This window comes from Phalacrocorax carbo, chromosome 3 (assembly GCF_963921805.1).
Source record: "Phalacrocorax carbo chromosome 3, bPhaCar2.1, whole genome shotgun sequence".
Classification (NCBI taxonomy): domain Eukaryota; kingdom Metazoa; phylum Chordata; class Aves; order Suliformes; family Phalacrocoracidae; genus Phalacrocorax; species Phalacrocorax carbo.
The window spans coordinates 88,862,073-88,882,960 of record NC_087515.1 but is presented as its reverse complement, the minus strand read 5'-3'; positions in this window follow the sequence as shown (position 1 = coordinate 88,882,960).

The following is a 20,888-nucleotide window of genomic DNA, read 5'->3' as shown; positions in this document are numbered from 1 at the left end:
TGCTTGCATTTGGATGTGTGCCTGGCTGCTTCCCTCAAGCCAGCTCTGACTCTCAGTCTGCCCTTGGTGAACTGATGCAGCTCCTTAAACTTGCTGAAAGATAAATAATCATGCCTGTGAGGGGAAAAGGGCAGGACACACTCCTCAGGGAGAGGGAGAAGTTTCTTCAGGCTGTGAGAGCGGCCAGCCTTGAGCAATCCTCCCCTTCAGGTGGGCCACGTAGGGACAAGCAATCAGGATTCTTGCACAGGTTACCTTCCTTGAGGTTACATGCCCTGTCCCCCTACCTGCATCCAGTCTGGCAGCTAGAAGCCACGTGGGACCTTCACCTGCTCCTCACACACTAGACAGACAGACCACCGTCAGCACTAAGACAACTCCTCTCTCTTTCATCTCCCACATGCAGCATCACCAGTCCTTACAGCTTGCCAGAAGCCCACCAGCAGAAGCCGTAGTTGTGCCACCTTAGCCTGCATAGAAATGTCCAAGTTTTGTTCCCACTGAGATGTATGTGAGAGTTTTGTACATGCCCCTGAGGGATGATGGTAATTATTTGGCTTATTTTAGGAGTTTTTGTACTACTGGCCTAGCCCTTGTCAAAACCACAAATCCCACAGATCAGAATATTAGATACATTTTTCTTTTTCATCAGAAGGAGCTCAAACTTAGTTCAGTTTCTTTCTTCTCTGCCATGGGGAGATGCAAAACTTGTTTCTTCAGTCGCCCAGTCATTGCCCCTTTGTTCTGTTTGTACAAAGCAAAATACAAAGAATCCTGAAGAAGCAAACAACCACATTAAACTGTTTTCATAATCTTGTGACAAAGAACAAGCATGTCAGAAAACTTTTGCTTTTTCCCTTGGAACTTGCCTTTTTACGTAGGTGCTTCTTAAGACAGCATAAAAATATAAAAATCTTTCACTTCATTTCCCTTTTAAATTGGAATGGGGGGAGAATCACAGAACAGAAAAGAAAAGTTCATTTTCCTAAATGTTCTTTTACAACCAGCAGCATGGCAACTTAGAGCTGACACTGTCCCTTCAGGTCTTTGGGTCTTGGCCATTTCACTGTAGAGAAAAAAAAGCCCGACACGTTTGGATTCCTTGCAACACCTTTCTAAGTGGCTGCTGTTCTGCGCTGCTGCCCCATGCTTTACTGGAGAGCACTGATATCCCATGAGCTGCTTATCTGCTCCTCAGCCTTGCATGCTCAGCCAGGGAGCCTGGCAGCTGCGCATGAGCACTGTGCAACGCTCTGGTCTCCTCTGTGCACGCTTGCCCTGACACCGTACATTGCCTGCCCAGCATGCAAGCTGACACGGCAATGGCTCTGTACTCAGATGTGGATCCCTTGTACATTGCTCCTTCCATCTCTGAACCCAGCCAGTTTGTCCCCTCGTAGTCTCTCTCGTAGTGGTACACGTGGGGTGTCACTGCTGGCTCAGGTTCTGGTCATTGATGGGCCTGGCAGTTTCTCCCCAGGCAGTATTTTGGAAGGCTGCCAACCCTTACCTGACCTCACCCTGTGGGGTTCACCCTCTGCTCCCCTCACATGGGTGAAGAATGACCACCACTGAAGCACAGCTCTGCCATGAGCTTGAGCATAAATATAGCTTACACTGGTCAGAAACATTCAAAAGCACCTCACTGTGTGTCTTATTCTTACCACACAGACTTTCTTTCCTTGGCTGCCTGAGCCTCACGGAGCACAGCAGTTAGGTTTTCGTTAGTCCCTGTGTCTCCACAATTTCACTGAAAAGCTCCTAAGCTAGGAAGATGCTCCAGAGCAGCTGTTTCTCTCCAGACACCTAACCTGGGTCTCTTGACTTCATTATCAGTGGAATAGAGGCCATCTATTACAGATTTTTCTTACATCTGATTGCTGATTGTGTAGAAACTCTTGCCATAATACCTTCTCCTCATTCAATTTTAAACATATTTGGACACAATTACACATTGTTCAGAGATGTATCAGCATTTCTTCTGAAATCCTAGAGTGTTTGAGGACAGCTTTTAATTTGAAGGCTGCAGAGAGCATTGGCTCTCTCCCGGTTTTGAGTTTTCAACTGGTGCAGGAATCAGGGACAAACAAAATGGTAAACACTGAGTTATGTGCTCGCTGACTGAGTTTCTCCCCTGTTTAGAGACAGTTCCATGTTTGTAAGGGTTTTGCTTTTGACAGGGTTACTTTACTCTAATATTTTTGATGAGTATTTATTACAATAGCTGCATCTGTCAGTCCCTTGTATGTACGGGGCACTGTGGAGGTTTAACGTAGAGAAAGAAGATGATTGACTGAATCCCTGCTGAAAGGTCAAATACTTGTAGTCTCCTAAAAACAGAAAACCTCATTTAGTTCTTCAGCTTTTCTTACATGGCAGCACCCATTTTGTTTTGCATGGTGCCAACAAGACACTTAACAATTTCCTGGACATGATAATCCCTTCTACCTTGGCAGCTCAGCAAGAACAGCTTTCTCTGAAATCTCCCTAATCAATTGACTTCGCCAAGTCTTTAGCTTAACAAATCCTGCAATTGCTTCCAGCATTTTCCCACAAGCGATACCAAATTAATGGGCTTGTAGTCTCCTGGCGGGCCTCTTGGCCTTTCATTGTCTTATTAGGCACACTCTGGCCTGATGGGAGAAATGTACTGCATTGATAAAGATGCTGGATGAGGTTCATTTCATGTCCCACTTTCCTTTTGCATTCTTGGATTCATGCATGCCAAAATGTTACAATGAACACGGATAAGATTAAAAAGCTCAAAGTCCCTCAATATGGGCACATGTTACTTCATGATTAATCCAGTGTCCTACATGTCCTATGAAGTCAAGGCATGCTATTCCAAATCTGTCTTGCACTTAAAATCTTGGCCCAAATTCAAAAGAGTGTATTTTTAAAACATATTTTTGGGTACTCAATTGTGCATGCAAGTAAAATGTTCATAAAAGTAATTTAAGGACCCAGCAAATATAACTTTGTGCCTCTGTCAAATGATCCAAAACAAAACAGTATATGAAATCATTACATTTTTAAGCAATGATATTTTGAGCACACAACTGCTTTCTGAATGCTATTTTCTCTGTCATATGTTTAGAGTCACTGTCCTTAAACAACAGACTTTTCTTAGAAAGAACAGCAACAAACAGGGTTTTGTTCTTTTTCTAAACAGTTTCAGCTCCATTCCTGCCTGTACTAGAAATTGTTTCTTTTCCAGGTGTTTCAGTAAATCCCAGAAATAGCTAATGGTTGCACTTCCACAGCACATGAAAATGCTCACACTTCACTTTCCACACTTTTCTTTTGGCTACCACTCATGCTGCACGTATGAAAGAATTAATCTCATCTTCCTTCAGAAGAGATTCATTCCTCAGTAAATCAAAACGTCAAGAAACGCCCCTACCCTAACCCGCAGACAGAAGTTTCTTTCACAGAATCTGTGTTCAGACTGCTAATAATTTCTGTTTCACTTAATTTAGGTGTCCAGCTTAACTGCTCTCCTAGAACTGGTAGATACCTCTGGCCCTAGGCTTCCCTCAAGGACAGATATTGAGTGTTGGGCCAGAGAGGTGCTCTAGGACTTGAGGGTTGTGAAATCACCTTCTTCGGCATCCTTGGACAGGGATCCCACCACCAAGCCCTTGCAAACCCTGGTCAGGAAATCTCCCCACACCTTCTCATGGCACTGAGCCATTGCACAGGCAGGAATACAGCCACAACAGTGTGAAAAAGAAGGGCAGGCAGAAGATACTTTGGCCAGCCTAGTTGTTGAGAGGCCAGTCTGGGAGGGGAGAGATATAAATGTCCTGGGTTGTTTCTGTTTAATTTCTTTCTGACAATAGTCCAATATATACACAGGAATGCAGCAACTAGCACTCTAGTTCTAGTCCTTGGTGTGGATGTCACCTGCTCAAGACTGTCTTGGATAAGGTGGGAGCTATAAATCATGACATATGTTTGGCTTTGCATGCCAGTCATACATTCACAAATTATAAACTCTGATTTTAAAAGTGCTGTTCTCCAGTATTCTTCAGTCAGCAGTCAATTACTTTGTTCCCCTTAAGCCATTGGACTGGAGAAAATAGGGACCTGAAGCACTCTCAGGTTACAATTGCAGGCATCGTATTTGAAGTAAACGTCCCTATCCAGTCAACAGCTCCTATGAACCTGATCGCCCTTCTTTGTTTCTGGAGGTTGGTAGCACAGGTAGATCTCAGCATCAGTTGATCTTGCTATCAAAATTTCCTTGTTTTTTTGTTGTTCTTTTTTTCTCTTCTTCTGAAAGGTTCTTACCCCATCAATGATTCCTAGACCAATGTACCTTCCTTCCACCTCTTTTTTTTTACCTAAAGGTGAAGGTAACTTTTGCTGGAGTGGAATTCCAGAGGATTACTCCAGTAATGCTGCCTCTTGAAAGGGGCTCAACACTTGATACATTTTACCTCCAATAACTATCATGAGTACATACCTTATAGTTTATGAGTTATTCTTACACCCATCTCAAATAAAGCCTCAGTGGGGATAAAATTTATCCTCTTCCTGGCAGTGCTTTTGAAAATTCATCTCCACCACCTTTGCAGCCTGTGTTCAGCCTAGGCAACTCCTATGGCTGTTGGGACTTAAAATGGATGCAACCAGGGCAAGAAACGTCCATCAGTCCCCCTAGCAACTGTATATGTCTCCATATTGTTGCACTTTACCATGCAGGATATTGCATTTTGCTTCTGCCATCAGGGCAAAAGAAAAGAGGTTCACCAGAAACTTCTCCTCCTTCCTCATGTATGTGATGGAGACAGGAAAGGGTAGAGCAAAAAGGGACCTCGCTGAAGGCATCGAAATGCTCTTTCTGTTGTCACGGCTGCTGATGCCTGCATGTTCTGGCAAGACAGGATAATCATTGCAGCTCCTGGATATTTCTTTTCAGTCACTGGCTATTATCATGCCTTGTGCTTTTTCCATACTTCAGGCAGCTCCATGATCTGTTTTTATGGTGGCTGGGTTTGTGACTTGCTTTTTTCTTTTCTGCCTCTAGACTTTCTCCTTAAGTTATTTCAGATTCTCTATAAGTCAATATTATGGGAGTATTAACATTTGCCCTAAGCTTCAATATGAGTTAGGCAGCTGCCCTTTGTGCAAGAAATTTTTATTTTGTTGTCAAGGTTAATTAGCTTTACAGTAGTCCTTTGTCTGCCACTCTCACTGTCTTGGAAATTTAAGGGTTTTTTTGTTACAGATCACAGCCTGCTGTTTTACCGGCTCTGAAATTGCAAGATTGACTCAGAAACCTTAGATCAATCACAAACTATGTTAGGTCTTCACCTTCTCTTCACGCTATTAGTTTAAAAACATACTGCTCATTTCAAGGGCAGTGCAACACTTTTCAAATATCCATAACAGTTTCATACATAACTACCTCTGTCAACATGGATAGAAAATTATTAAAAACATCAAGTTCCTTAGGACCACCTATTGTCCTGCTGTCTAGTGTCTTCTTTTCCTCTTGCAGAGATGACTTACTGGCAGTGGTTCTCTCTGCCTTGTAATTCCACAAGCGCTGGCCTCACGCAGCTTACCCACAGTGTTGTGTGCTGTCTGGCCAGCACTCAGAGCCACTGAGTGTCCCAGAGGTGGGCTCCCTCTGGCATCTCAAGCTCTAGCTGGTCAGCACAGGGTTAGCCTGAGCCTCTGAAACACACCACAGCTTGTTCCAGCTGGTTCTTGGCAGGCTCCTTCAGAGCTGTTATTTCTTGCCTTTTGTGATCATTTGCTCATCATATTTATCGTGTGCTGCTACCTCCAGACATGCTTTTCTAGTATTGGCCTCCAGACCAGCTCTCAAGTATCAACATTCACAATTATGCCAGAGTAAGGGAAGTCAGCTTTCTCTGGTGGAGCAAGTTGGCTGATCCTTGCATTGGAGGAGACCGTGATAATGGAGACCTTCCTGGAGAAGATCCTCAGTCCCTGTGTGACTGTTGTCTGTGCCATTCCAAAGCTGCTGCCTGTCTTCCCGCATCTGAGTTTTGCTGTTAAATACTTCCTGCTATTTATTTTCCCTGCCCATAATCTTTGATCCAACGGATAGAATATCTATGTGTTTGTCCATTGGCCCCAGCTTCAGTCACATTTTCAGCCTGGCAACCACAAGAAATGGAAAACCTGAGCAGACATTTGTGGATATACCAAATGTGAACTCCAAATAGATTTTCACCATCATATTTCCCTCAGTATGAAGAGACACTCTCTCTTGTACTGGGGCTGAGGCACTGCTGAACCAAATGGAGAAAGCTGTAAGTAGGTGTTACTGTCACTGGAGAAATTTAAGATCATTTAGCTCATTACCAGTTAGTAGTACATATACATTTCACAGCGCTGCATACTCTGTCACCAGCAGAGACAGGACTGGAATAACATTAGTAGGCTGGGGAGAAAAAAAGATGTGGAGCAACCTTCCTAAGTAAGAATCAGCTTTCCCTTGCTTGCAACACCAAAAAGCTGGGTCTTGAAATAGGCAGTGGCTATGCTGGGTCATATGATGAAGGCTACGTCCTAGAAGTGTGTCTCTGAACAGGGTGCTCTACTAGGTGTTAAGCTCCCCACCAGCAAGGTCCCACCATAGGCCCTGTCCTGTTCTGGATCCCATATGCCAGCTGTGGCTGGTCAAGGAGGTTCACCTGATGCACATTGTCACAGGGCAGTGAAAAACTGCAGTCTTCAGCTGCGAATGAGTGAGAAGCAGGTTCGCCCACCATCCAGCACAGAGTTGAGAGCCAGCTGTCTGACGCTCATGTCCAGCTCAAGAGATTTGCCACATTACTGAGATAGAGAAGTGGTACATTAGCTCAATGGACTTCTGAAAAGGAGAATCAAAAGCATTTTGGATTACATCAGCACAATCAATTTTAACAGGATTTCTACATGAAACATCCACTGGAGCACCTAGTGAGAATGGTTGTACACCTGGCTTATAACCTAAATTTCTGAATATTCACTTGCATAGCTTCACAGCTGTTCCAGGGAGATGCAGAAGCAGAAAGATCTTCTGCAAGTGTGTATGTGACAGATTTACAATTATTCTCCAAGTTCCAGCTGTTGAAGAGGTCAGAGAACTTCCAAATGCAATTACATATCCAGTTCAGCTGACAACCACCAGGAAGGTAAATTAAAAAATCCCAAACCCCCACATAGTCTTTACTAAGCCCTGTAACATATCACCTCCTCCTGTAAATTTCTGGTGTTGCCAAGTCTCATCTGTAGGAAAAGTATAGTTGGAAAAGTACCACAGCTTTTTCTACTAAGTTACTCTTGTGTTTTTAGTGAACTCCAGTATCAGGAAGCATTTTTCAAGTGTGTCATGGAAAATGAATTTCTTGCCACATTAATTGGATTGCATTTTAATCAACCATTTAACCAATACAGCAAGACATTTATATGTTGGGATTTTTCTGTCTCAAAGACAACTGCTCCTCACAGATTCCACTTTTTCATAGCCATGAATCATGACATCACAGCCATTTCCATGGAAAGACAGTTACCTCACAATCTTTGTTGCATTATCAAACAGAAGCAGCTGGGTAATGTGGGTGAATAATCCTGTTCTGTAAATTCAGCAATAGCAAAATGAATACTGAAAATTACTAGCAAACTAAATAGCTACTTCTATAAATACTCTCTTTTCAAAAGTTCACCCTATTTTAAAAGCCACTTGTTAAACGCTATTTAGTATATATATATAAAGACTGATGGCTGAAGACCAAAGTCCTTGAAGCAGATACAGGAAAAATACCTCATAGCTAAGAGTAAAGTAAACTTCCCTATCAGTTTGCCTTATCTGTATGATTTTTTTTCCATCAGCCATGAAAAGGTATTTTGCTTTCTATCACTACCAACTGCTTGGGCATTTTGGTTTTAAAAAAATGCAAACAAGTGTCCTGTACATCAGTTACCATAGCACTTCCCACCACTGCCTTTCATTCCTCTCAATGTTGAGAGGCGACATTAAGCCCCTGCTCAGATTTAGAGCCATCCATTTCCTCCACAACAAATGGAGACAGGTAGACAAGTGATAAGTAGTGAGTGATGAGCACAAAAATCTTTCTGGACAATCAAAGAACTCTGTTTAATCAGAATCAGTGGGAAAGGATGTGAGCTGCAGTGGGAAAATACCTCAACAATTTCAAACCAACCTAACAGAGGCCAAAAGCAAAGCTGATACCAGTGAGCACAACAGCTTGAAAAGAAACAAATATTTTCTGTACACCATCATCCGAGTTGCTTGGGTACTCAGCGTGATGACCCACCATGTTGTTACAAATGATGATAGCACTGTTAACAAAAGAAGAGAGCCCAACGGTATCAGGGCACCATGATACTACTCATTCTTAGGAAAGGCATCCTGTCCTACAAGTGGAAAAACTTTGTGCTACTGAGACATGTCCTGTCTTTGTGCTTAGATTATGAAGTAATTTATTCCAGGAATTAAGGCATACCATGCATATTGGATGCAAAATCCAAGCCAATGATCTGTCACTGAAGGCAAATCTGTCTGCACGTGGAGAGAAAATGTGCACCAAGTAGCACTGAAAGCTCTGAAGATTTTGGATAATAGAGCAATTCCCCTTCCTTCACACTGAACCAAGTGAATGGGATCTTTTTCCCCTCTTCTCTCTTGAAAATATTAGAAATCATTACCAAGGCTTGGCTATTGCACTCCCCGTGCTGAAAAGCCTGTTTTCTTCTTTGTGTGAAAAGAACGTTGAATGCATCACATTTGCTGCTGAACAAATGCACTTGCCAGTTCTCTTAAATGCCAGCACAATTGCTTTAGCAGAGTTAATAAGGGGGGTGGTAATCTGAACAGCCTTATTTTTGTCCTTAGCGTTCACCCCAAAAGGAAATGTGTTTCTTACTAATAATAGTGTATGTGACAGAAAATACCAAGTACAGGCAACTGTTCCCATTCACTTGCCAAAATGGATAATTCACATCAGGGCTTAAAAAAGTAAAACAAAACAAACAGAAAAACACCCCAAGTAAACAAATTAACCCTTCCCCTCCTACCAGCAATTCCTCTAAACCTGAAGCTTGAATCTACATTATTTTGCCAGTGGCCAGAGAGTGAGTTAAAGGAAAGAACAGAGCTGGTGCTTATATTTCCTGAAGACCATGTAAAAAACCATCTTGTCTGTCACATTTTTTTTCTCCAGCCAACCGTTAAGTGCACCCTGCTAGTGTAAACCAGACCTGTGGAGGAAACAGCTTATTCACACTCAAATTTATTTCTAGCCATCAGGTTTTTTGTGGTGCCCAATACGACTCTGACAAGCTTAAACATTCAACAGTCATAAATCCACTGTCCTCCTGCTTCCACCCCTGAGACATTGTGTAACTGGGCTTGAAACCAGGGAGTCTTAATTGAAATTTATTAATAAATGTTGCAGGGTTTTGTTTGTTTTGGTTCCTGATTTCTGAAGCTAGATGTACTCACAGTCACCCTTCCAGGGTTTTCTGTAACCACAATGACAAGGAATGACGTTCTTTACACCCCCTTATTTCCAGTAGCTGAAGCTGTAGGGGATGAAGCAAAAGTGATTCAGTACCATACAACTCCAGATGAAACTGAGATGTGGCAATGCTGCTGCTCTGGTAGTTCAAGCCCAGTATGCTTAAACCACAAAAACCCAGCATACAGCCTTCCAGGGTGCTGAAAGTGAACACCACCATTAATTAAAGGGAACAAAATGGTCCAAGATAGTTGGATGAGGGTATATACCTGCATCTCATTCACAATTTGCCTCATACTAGCAACCAACTCTCAGAGAAAAGTCTGGTGGAAGTTTAACAGACAGTGTTCCTCCCGCTACGTAACAAGGTCTTTCTTCCCCTAACTGGGGAGACTTCACCGCACCAGGAGAACTCTGCCGACAGAAAGTAGCGGGGGACCCTGTGCCTGGGCTGCCTGATACACCACCGGTTGCAACGCATTACCAAGAGCTCGCTCTTGCTGGCCAGCATATGGGCCTGTAGGTGGGCCCAGCTCGGGGGGCCCAGGGCCACGCAGGGAATAGCTGTGGGGATCTGGAGACCAGCCCTGCTGCAGAGTCACTGAGGCAGGGGCTGGCATCTCTGGGGGCTGACATGGGGACCCAGGCTGTGGGTAGGGGGGGAGCCCCGAGGGGAGGGCAGGTGCAGGCAGGGCTGGATGTGCCCTTGGGGCTGTGACACAGTCTGGGGCAGCCCAGCAGTGGGGCTTCTCTCAAACAAGGGCTCTTCTTCCTTCAGGAGGAAGCATATAGACATGTTTCAGCGTTTTACCATGCACACACAGATATCTGAAGATATATAAAGCCTTCTCCCTGAGCAACTATAGATAACCCTTTGCAAAAGATAAATTACTTCCTAAATAAACCCCGTGTTTAACGCGGGGCCAGGGGCTTGTAACAAGCACATCAGATCCACACTGCTTGCTACAGGGAACTCACTCCGTGTCTTTTATTCACCCTTCTGGGCACAGTGTCACAACAGGAAACTGTAGTTCCGTCCTGTGAGTATTTTCCTCCACGGAGCAAAGCTTTCTAAAACCTCATGAGACTTTGATTGAATGCACTTAATATCAACAAGCAGCTTAGCAGTCAGGTCCTGAAAAATCCATTTTTGACAGCCCAGGACCTGAGAACAGATTCTTCCTCTCCATTCGTGCCCTTTGGAGGTCAGCCTGCTCCCCAAGATCAGGCATCCCCTGCCGACAGGAGCTGATCTGCACTAAGCATCAGTGAGGTGCCTACCCACCATGCAAGGACTTTGGTATGACAGGTTCACAGCCAGACCCAAGTGCACTTCTCAGCTCCCCTCTCTCTGGCAGCTGGACACCAAATCCACACTATTTCTCTCAAAGGCTCATTTTGTTTGTGCAGCAGGACCCCAAAGGTTGACCACAGCACAGCTCTGAAGTGTTTCTAGTCTCCGGTTCCTTGTGATATATTTATTCCCTGTAGGAACGCTGTTTTCTAGTTTAATCCTCCAGGAAGAACACGCCAAAATAAAGTGAGGAGTAAAGGCTTACTAAATAAAACTCTTACCCTTGATACTTTAATCTTCAACAGTAGAAAGCGTTATCAACCAGTGGTGGGAAAAGAGATGATCCAAATCCTTCCTCCTCTCCCTGCTTGCACAGGGTCAGTCCAGGCAGCATTGAAGCTTTCTCTTCTCTCAAGGCCACCTCAGAAACACTTGGCTGTGATTCACTAAGGACAGTTTCTTTTAAAACTGGTGTTGTTCTACATCTGCTTTGCAAAGCAAAGATCTCCAGGCTCTCTTAGCTTGGCACACTTGGATCTACTGTCCTACAAGGTTGGAAAGGCCACTAGCAAACATTCAAAGGCAATGGCCTGTGATAGCATGCTCACTCTGAGACCTCTTTGGGGCATCCCACACCTCAGTTTGACTATACAGTAGACAGAATAAACTGACACCATCTACACAGGCTTAACACCTAGACAGAGGCAGCCTTGCAAACCAAGTGTTGCTATCAAAATGGCATTCATTGTCCAGAAGAGAAGATTCTCCCATCTGTCACAAATAGACTGTTTTGTTTATTCACCCTTCAGTGAGCTCCAAGCATTAGCAAAAATTCAGGCCGATTCCTACAGCTGATTAGATTTTGGGGGAAGTGGTGAGGATCTGGGATCTACAGAACTAGAGATATACCTAGGAACTTCTGAGCAGTGTTAACAGCCCTTCTACCAAAAATCATGGGGTACCAAATTCCTGCAGTTAAAAAAATTCCCTTTTCTGATATGTATTTGGAATGAGAAGCCAGAACAACTGACAGCTTTCCAGTTACACCAGCCCTGGTGCATGGATGATTTCCCATCGTTGGGTAGCAAAGAGGCAGGCTTATGGCCTACAGTGTAGGAGAAGTGGTCCCTTTTTAAGTCATTTCTAAAAAAAGAAGACACAGGTAAAATCCTAGACAGTAGGGCCATTCCCAGCCTTGTTAGGTTTACAGTCATTCCCAGCTCATGTATAATGCTAACTAGTCTAACAATTTTCATTGTCAAGTGTAAAGGTGCAGTATTCAAAGCCACCTTCTTATTTAACACAGAGTTTGAAATGGGGAAAGTGATAAAAAAAAAAAGAAGAAACAAAACAAAACAAAAAACCAAACAGAAACAAAATCAAAGCTCTGTATGGCTTTTTTTTTTCAGTTGCTGAGGGATTTTTAGACTCTTTTTCATCTTCTTTCCCTTTCAAAGACTAGTCTATTATTTGCTGCATTTTGAAGACATTTGTTCAATGTGAAGTAGTGGCATGGCTCCCTGCGTGGAGAGCTGTCAGCAAACCCAAAGACCTGCCATGCAAACCAGGCCCCACATGAAAACTTGCTACACGTCCTAGGGAGCTGTCTTAGGAAGCAGCCATTTTCTGAGAGGAATGTTTCCTCTTTTCCCCATTTCTTTCACCATCCATATTTTTATGGGAGCCCTTTTAGCACAGTACTTATTTCTGACTCATACAAATCAGCTCCAAAGCTTGGTAATGCCAAAAATGGGCTATTCATATTCATTTACGCTCTTGTACGCATCTCTGCTCTCATAAAATGGAACATGTGTCTGATGAGCTTATTTACTTTCTAAATGTGTGGCTAGGAAGGATAGAGAGTGTGCAAGATATAACGGTAGTAGCACTGGAATAACATCAATAAGGCATCTGCAAATGGAAACGTCCCAGTTTGCCTGACCTCTGCCAAGCTCTGTGCAGTCTGGTTATAATGGTGTGTAAGAACCTCTTTGGTGTAGATTTTATTGTTATGCCCTTTAGAATATACAGACGCCTGCTCCATTAGTTAATTCCCAAAATAACGATGCTGCTCGGTACAGAGATGACTCATTCCTAAGATGCCACTTGAATGGTTGCTGTTCACTTTCACAGGGAAGAAAATGGTTAAGGTCATCACCTGTGCTGTCAGGTAGAGCCCTGGACCCTAATGGACTCCTTGAGTACCCCCATCTGCAGCAGGCTGAGTCTGCTGTGACTCACCCGGCACACAGATCTCGCAGTCAGCTCCCATGCCACAGCCCCACTAGCTAATGCAATACAGAAAATGCTTGGGGAGCAAACGTCTCCCACTCCCTGGTGTACATGTGACATACAACACCTCCCAGCACTGACAGACTATCCCAGTGCAGAGGGGGAGTGCTCACCATGCTGGGTTGCAGCCAGGAGAGAGTCCCCTTAATAAGACCCCATACTCAAAGGGAAGATGCTCTCCACCTAGCCGCTATTTCTCAGGACCCCACACCTCAGCAGCAGCCCTTCTCCTTTCTTCTGCCCTGCCTGCCCATGTGACAGGTTGCAGTGCTTTGAACTGCTACAGATGCCCAAGAAGAAGGCTCCTGGGAGGTGTGTCTAGTTACCTTGGTCTGTCAGCGGGGTACCACTTCCTCTGCAGGGCACTGAATAGCTGCATGCATTAGGTTGTACCTTAAAATGACAAACTGTCTTCCCTCTGTCCCTTTTATCTGTTCATTTTTCATTTTTTTCCACTGAAGCGACAGCCTTATATAAAATTCTGGTTCGTTTCTCTTTGAAAAAAAAACCCAAAACGAAGCTCAAACCCAACCAAACACAAGTTAGACAAACTTTCCCTCCTCCTCCCCTTCCTTCCCTTGCAGTTTTCCCTTCCCTTCCCTTCCCAGGGACACAGAGAAAAAAATTTTCCTCAATCCCAGCTGAAGATTAGGAGCATAGGGGAAAGTTGAACAAGGAAGAGCCTGCTTTCTCTACGGCCTGGCAGGAAGCTGATGCCCCAGTACATCTCCCAGACACCATAGCCTTGCATAGGAAATCAGCCACGTGGCAACCTTATCCTCATGCTTGCAGAATACGAGGGCAGCCCAGCAGGATGGTTGTTTCACAGGGTCTGGGAAATGGCATCAGTACCTGTCAATGTCTCCGCTCTGATTTCTTTCAAATCCCCCAAAATAGGTCTAAAAGTCTCCAGCATCCTGCTAACACAATGCAACAGGATTGTTAAAATCAGGCGCTATAAAATATGCAGCATTTTTTGCCAGGATGTTGTATGATGTACCTTCTGTCTCTTTTATGTTTCATATACCTCCTGGTATTAATAACTTTCTTTTAAATAGCCTTCAAGTTTATTTCTATGTATGAGGAAAAACACTGGTGTTTACCCAAGCTATGATTTCTGGCATTGCTTTTATACAAATCATCTTCTCTTTGCTTAAGCCAGTAAGGATTCCAGAACTAAAACATCAGGTGACACCACAGACCTCTTTTTTGCATGTTATAATATCAAAATGTGCACATGAGATAGTGGTTAACTGATCAGTCCTCAGACCTCTCTCTCCGATCTCTCTTCAGCAATAAGCATGCATCCTAGATAGGCCAATGTCTACCAAGATATCGCCGCAGAAAATTACATCCCTCTCCTTTTTCCAAAAATAAGGAACATGATTCCAGGTTTTGCAAGCGTGTTCTTTCCCCACATTCCTGACGTAGTGTCTCCTGTGTCACAGGGATACTTTTATATGTGCTAAAAGCATGATGCAATTGAAGAGCAGGATTCTGGAATATCCTTAGGAAATTATTTTGTAAATATGTATTCAGTTCTATGAGTCCTCTTCTAGGTAAAAAAGAAAAAAAAAAAAGAAAGGAAAAGGAAAAAAAAATTCAGCTCTTCAGAAGTATTTTTATGAACCTCAGGGATGAGTCATCTCTGGCAGAGGAGATTTAACAGGATACAAAGAGGGGCTGACTCCACACGGAAGCAAGGAAATCACCATTCCTTCAGTTTGATGGCTGTTTTTTTTAACTAGGGCTCCCCTTACCATCACAAAGGACCACCCCGCACCCCCCCACCCTCCTGTACGTGACTGAGAGAGAGTACTCTTTGGTTCCACGTGGTACATGGCCAACCTTGCTCATAACACGGGCTGGGGATGTGAAATAACAGTGACAGGAATCTTCTGCTACCTTGAGAAGGATCCAGAAAGGCTGTTTCCTTTTTCTTTTTTTTCCCCCCCAAAATACAGCTTCTCTGATAAACACCCTCACCTTTCTTCATCAGGCATGGGAATTCAGTATCAGACAGAGCCATCTCTAATCTCTCAAGCACCTTTCAATCAGCTTGCTACTAGGGCACTAAGATTCCTCTCTATATCTGTGGCAGATAAAATGAGCTCAGAGTTACACTTTCAGGGGTGTAGGTCAGTTCCCTGATACATCTAGACAGAAGCCTGTAATCACTTGAGTTTTTGTCCAAGTGAAAGCTGAGAACACGCTGCATTTCTGAAATCTGCTTATTAACACGATAACTAATCTAATGGATGCCTTCAGATCCTTGAAAGCTGGAGGCAGGAGCAAGCATGCATACGCATCAGGGCAGCTTCTACATTTTTAAGCCAATTTGCTACTTGCCTAGAATTAAAAAAAGGATGACAAGTCCAGATCTGCAAAGAGCTTAATGGGAGCTAGCAAACTCTAACTATGGCTGACAGGGCAGAGGCGGATGATGTCTTCCCTACAGCACATAGGGTTTTCTGCCATGCTCTTAAATCTTTCGAGTATACATTTTAAATAATGCATTAGAGTCTGCCATTTTAATGTTTGCATACAGATTTCTGTGACGGAGTTGCAAGAATACATTCCAATTAATTTTTCAATCAACAGGTAAAATGAAAGACAAAGTGTTCCCAGCTACTCTTTCAGTGCATCTAGCATTTGTAATAGCAGAAAGCATGTTCTAGGGAAAGCCCTGGTTTTGATGTGGACTCAACAAAATCTTCCAACATCTCACTCAACACAAATTGGTAAAAGAAGTTTGCTGGATGAAGAGCAGAACAGTCTCTCCTCCCTTGGTGGAAGGACCCTTCCCAAGTGTGAGTCAGGAACAGCTTTTCCGTTGTTCTCAGCACTAAATGACAATTGTCCACTTGGCTTCCCAAAAGTCCTGGTCCAGAGTCAACACTGGAGTGTTACCTGCATGACACACTCAAGTCAGCAGGGAGGGAAGGGCAAAGCTCCTTCCTAACACCCATAAACGCACAGTTTTAAACAAACGTGTAGATTCAATTGCTAACTCCATACCTGGAGTGTGGAGTTGGATCCTCAGAGGCCCTTAATCCTTCTCAGTTTTAGATCAAATTGCTCCTTCTGGGGGTAGAAGCAGTGTCTTTCCTGCCCCAGGCACAGCTATATAGTGCCATGTGAATAACCAATAAAGCAAGGCAAGAGATCAGAAAAATATAACAGTTCTCTGACACCTCAAGCTCGGGTTACTTATATACTGCATCAATTCCTGGCAAGGCTGACCTAACTCGTGATCCTGAGAACTCGATAAATTGAGTTCCACAGAGGTCACCATGTATTGGCTTTCTGACGAAAACTTTAAAAATCAGGGGTCTTTTTGCACTCCACAGCAGTACAGTTCTAACGGTGTTGTATAAGCATTGCTGCTTTGAGCCAAGTTTCCTTCCGTGCTCCCACCATGCTATGCACAGAGCTTTCCTTGGTTTTGCTCTACACCCCAAAGGAAGCTGTATTTCCGTGATGTATTATTAAAGTGCGTATGTTTTTTGTGAGCTACCCTGGCACCCTTCAGTAGAGAGACACAATCTAAATGTAAAATAGCATTACTGTGATAAATAAGGAGAATCTGAAACTCTGGCATCTTTACTGTATGTATGAGATGCGCTTGGATGCTGAAAGCTATCCTCTTTTGCATGTAAGACACTGGTACCTTGTAGCTTCTTTACTGAGATCTGGAAGTACAGGGACAAAGCCTGACTTCTAAATGACTAATGCGTGCGACTGCGCTGCAGGCCTGAGAACTTCAGTCCGCACCCACCTGAAAATGACGGACTGGCTCACAGTAAACAGCATTTAATAAGGAGACGAAATGCCTGAATTGGAAAACAATCCTAACCCATCAGTTGGCAGGAAGCTTACAAGGTGTTTTGTTGATTCATGGCACACAAAATCTGAGAACTGGAGGAGGCAGAGGCGCAAAACCTAAAATGCTGCACTGGCATTAGCCAGGTGTCTCGTGGCGCAATGGGTATAATTCCCCCCCTCAGGAGAGCTCCGCGGGGACCGCGTACAAGAGCCGTCAAAAGTGAGGCAGCAACAGCCCTGCTCTACGGCACTCTTTCGACTTAATAGGAACAGCTGGTCAGTGAAGTGTTTGCTAGAAATTTAACAAGGCTCAAACAGTGAGAAGCATCTGCCAATAAATCAAAAGGGAGTGCCCAGCTGAATGAGGTTTAATTTAAATTCATACCTCGGGCTGACAGATGAGAGCTTCATTGCTCTTCCGCATTGCATTAGTGCACGCAGGTCTGTGCCCACATCAGCAGCAGCTGAGGGAAGGTGTTTCTGGATGGCAGCCTGGGGTCCCAGGTTAAGCACGCAGCAACCGTGCAAAACTGGGCGAAAATGCAAGGGCAGGGCTAGTGGGGAGAAGCAATGGGGAAGTAATTTCTCCCTAATGGCACATTTTCCAAGCCATTTGAATGCAACAAAAGCCACAAACGTTTTCAGCTCTGCTGTGCCCCATTGCTGCCGCCAGCCTGGTTCTGCTGCCCCGCAGCAGAGCAAGCCGCCATGTCAGAAAAGGCCGTGGCCGTAGAGGATGTGTCCCCACAATGGCAGCTGGGGACAGCGAGGGGAGGGAAGTCACCTAACGTTTTGTTTCCTCGCCTGAGGAAGCCCACAACTTTGTGCGAACAGCCAGCTTCCCCAGAGCCACCCAGGGCGTGGGTGGAAGCCTCCAGAAGGTCACCTTACGTGTGTGTGTGTATATATATATATGTATATGTGGTGTGTGTATATATACACACACACACCCCACTTTATATATACCACCATACCAGGTGGTCCTGGCAGATCAGGAGAGGCATGCTGAAGGAAACATGGAGGTGTGCCGGTTGTGCCTGCACATTGCTCTGCTCCGCCATGGGCAATTCTGACCGCTTCTCAAGGAAATGCTCAATTGCACCTATTCGGCTTTGGAGAAAAGCCTCATGGCTGCTCGTGGGCACCTCCAGCACACGATCTTGCCCTGGACTTGGTACTGTAGCCAGCTCCGTTTTGCGCCCGTGCCTGGTGGCATACCTGGAGGAGGCTGGCGTTCGATTCCCAGCTGTGCTGCACGGGCCTCCTCACCTGCGCGCTGGGGGCAATGGCATCTGCTGCGTTTGTGAGCAACAGCAGCGTCCCCTTTGCCAGAAGGACTCAGGATGTAATCAGTGGCAATAATAACTTTTCAGGCCATTGGGGTAATGCAAACCGCCAGTCAAAATCACACAAACAAGAGTAGTAAGTGGGATGTTGCCACAAAAGATTTACAGCAGTGTGGTGAGATGCAAGAGCAACAGACCAGTGCCAAGGTGGCTGCCTATGTGCCTCCATGGTGCAGGGACCTGGAGCCAGTGCAGGACCAGGCAGCCCCGGGGTCCCCTCCCATGCCTCTGCCCACAGCTGGAAAGCAGAGCATGGCGTACATGGGTATGCCACTGTGCCTCAAAAGACCATTTGTGCTGCCCAGTTTTGCTTGCCTGTAATCTCTGACAGCACACGGAGCTGCTGGGGTGTTTGCTCTCAATTCACAAACCAGGATACGGGGCTGGTTGTTCCTTCGCCTGGGATGTGAAGTGACTGCAGAGGCAAAGGAGAGCGTAAAAGCAGGGAGTGGCTGAAAGATGAGCTGCAAGGTGGATTTCTTTGGGCTGGACTGTCACTAAATTCTGCATGGCTGCTCTTTGCATGGGTTGGGGAATCGGTCTGGCTTTCTTTTTAAAGTTAGAGATATCCAAAGCACGATACATACTACAAAGCATACTGGGGGTATTTCTGGTGCATGCACGAATCCAAATAAATGCATTTGTAAGGAAAGCTGCTCTGTAAGAATTGTGACCGTTGCCTCAGTTTTACTCACTGACACCCTGAATGGAAGAACCCTCAAGAAACTTCTTGTTTGTAATGCTTTCCAGAAGTTTCAGATAAGAAGAGGCTGAAAATAGTGCATGAAATGCAAGTGGAAAGACGAAATTGGGAATAACTGACTTATTCTAGATATACCGGTGTACTGACATTCCCTTTTGCTTTTTATATATGAACACACGCTTGCGTGCATGCACACACGCATATGCACACATAAAACAGACTAGATTTGTTCTGAAGCATTTGACACCAGCAGCTACACTTTTTACAAGTCAGAGGCAGCCATATTCCTTTCAGAAGTCATCTGGTAGGAAAATATCAAAACCAGAATGTGCAGGCTTTTAAAGAAATGTGTAGGAGCAAACCGAGCTTATTTCTGGTTTAATCCAAACTGAATCATATGTCTTATGTCAAAGCTATAAAAAACAAGGAAGGTAGAAGAGGTAATTCTTGTACTCCAAACTTTTTTTTTAAATCCTGTATTAAAATATTTCCTTCTTTTTACAACAAAAATAACAAAGAAAAGGTATGAATTCCTTGCAAGGTAATTTTACCTCTTTCCTACCATTAAGAAGAAACTAAGACGACACATCCTCTCCTGGTGTAGTCTGTCACAGCTCCTCAGGATTCAAAGAAACTAGGACAGTTTCCAACAATGGAGGACATGATCCTCAGATCTTTAGTAAGTGAAAAAGCATCCTGTCTGAAACTATTTGGGAGAGGAAGCTTCTCCGGAGACAGCTGATAAAATACTTTCAATGTTCTGGAAAGGAGATTAGTTGATCCTGAGTGTAAGGCCACTGCTGTTTATTGCCCGGCGGGAGAAGCACGGCGGCCCCTGGCCCTTTTCCCAAGCCCCAGCGGAGCAGGGTGCGGGACGGATGAGTTGTTCAGCTGGCAGCAGACACCATCTGTCCTGTTGGCCACCTCTGCTATTACGTAATCCAACATATCTGGTCGACTGACCGGGAGGCCCTGGAGAAGGAGGGCTCCCAGATGGCAGTCTGCTGCCACCAGGGATACTTATTACAATTTTCCACCTCAAATCTGAGGAGCTTGGGGGAAGGACGGTGTCCAGAACCAGGCTGCTTGAAGTCCTTAGGTGCCAGGAGCCTGCTTCCTGCCATCAGCCTTTACAGGGACCTCAGATCCTGCCAGAGCATGGGCTGTACACCAAACTTTGCTCTGCAGAAGCAGTGAGCCAGGCAGTTCTGGGAAGTACAGCACACTCTGCATGCACGTACTAGCTGCATGGCCTCAATATCTATCATGTAATGGGGGCAGGAGAAGCTCCCTGCTCTTCCCTGACACTGCAAAGATGCTTGGGGTCTGCCTAGTCAGGACAGACAGACACCACACAATTGAGTGTGAGATTGGACTAGGACACAAGGAGGATAAAAGACCTAAAAATCTTTAAGCAAGCTGAAAATCTCCCAGTAGCCTTGGAGCCATATTCAGATAAATGACCTCAGAGTGTCTGGTCCAGAAAGGATTTATAATGTGTACATTAGCATCCTGTAGGACACATACCTCCCACTCATATTACAGACAGCTTCAGAGCACCCACAGAAGGCTGGAGGCACCAGCAGGGAGCCACATCTGCCCAAACAATAGCAGACTCCCGGCACTCCCTGCTGGCTGCTCAGTAGTTGCATTGGTACGTGAGATGGGACTTGCAATCTCTCCCTCCATTTCTGCGAATCAGGGTGAATCCAGCCGTTTCTCTTGACGTGGTGTGATGAAAGATGAGAACAACTGATAGAGAGGCAAGTAATGTCATTTCAATGGCAACAGTGGTTTTTGCCTAGCCCCCTTCCCTTCTCAGAGCAGACTGAGAGCTCTGTGCAACACGGCTTCTGTCCATGGGTCCTGGGCCATGATGGGGGCTCCTAAATACAAGATCAGCAATTAATAAAATAGTAAAAAGC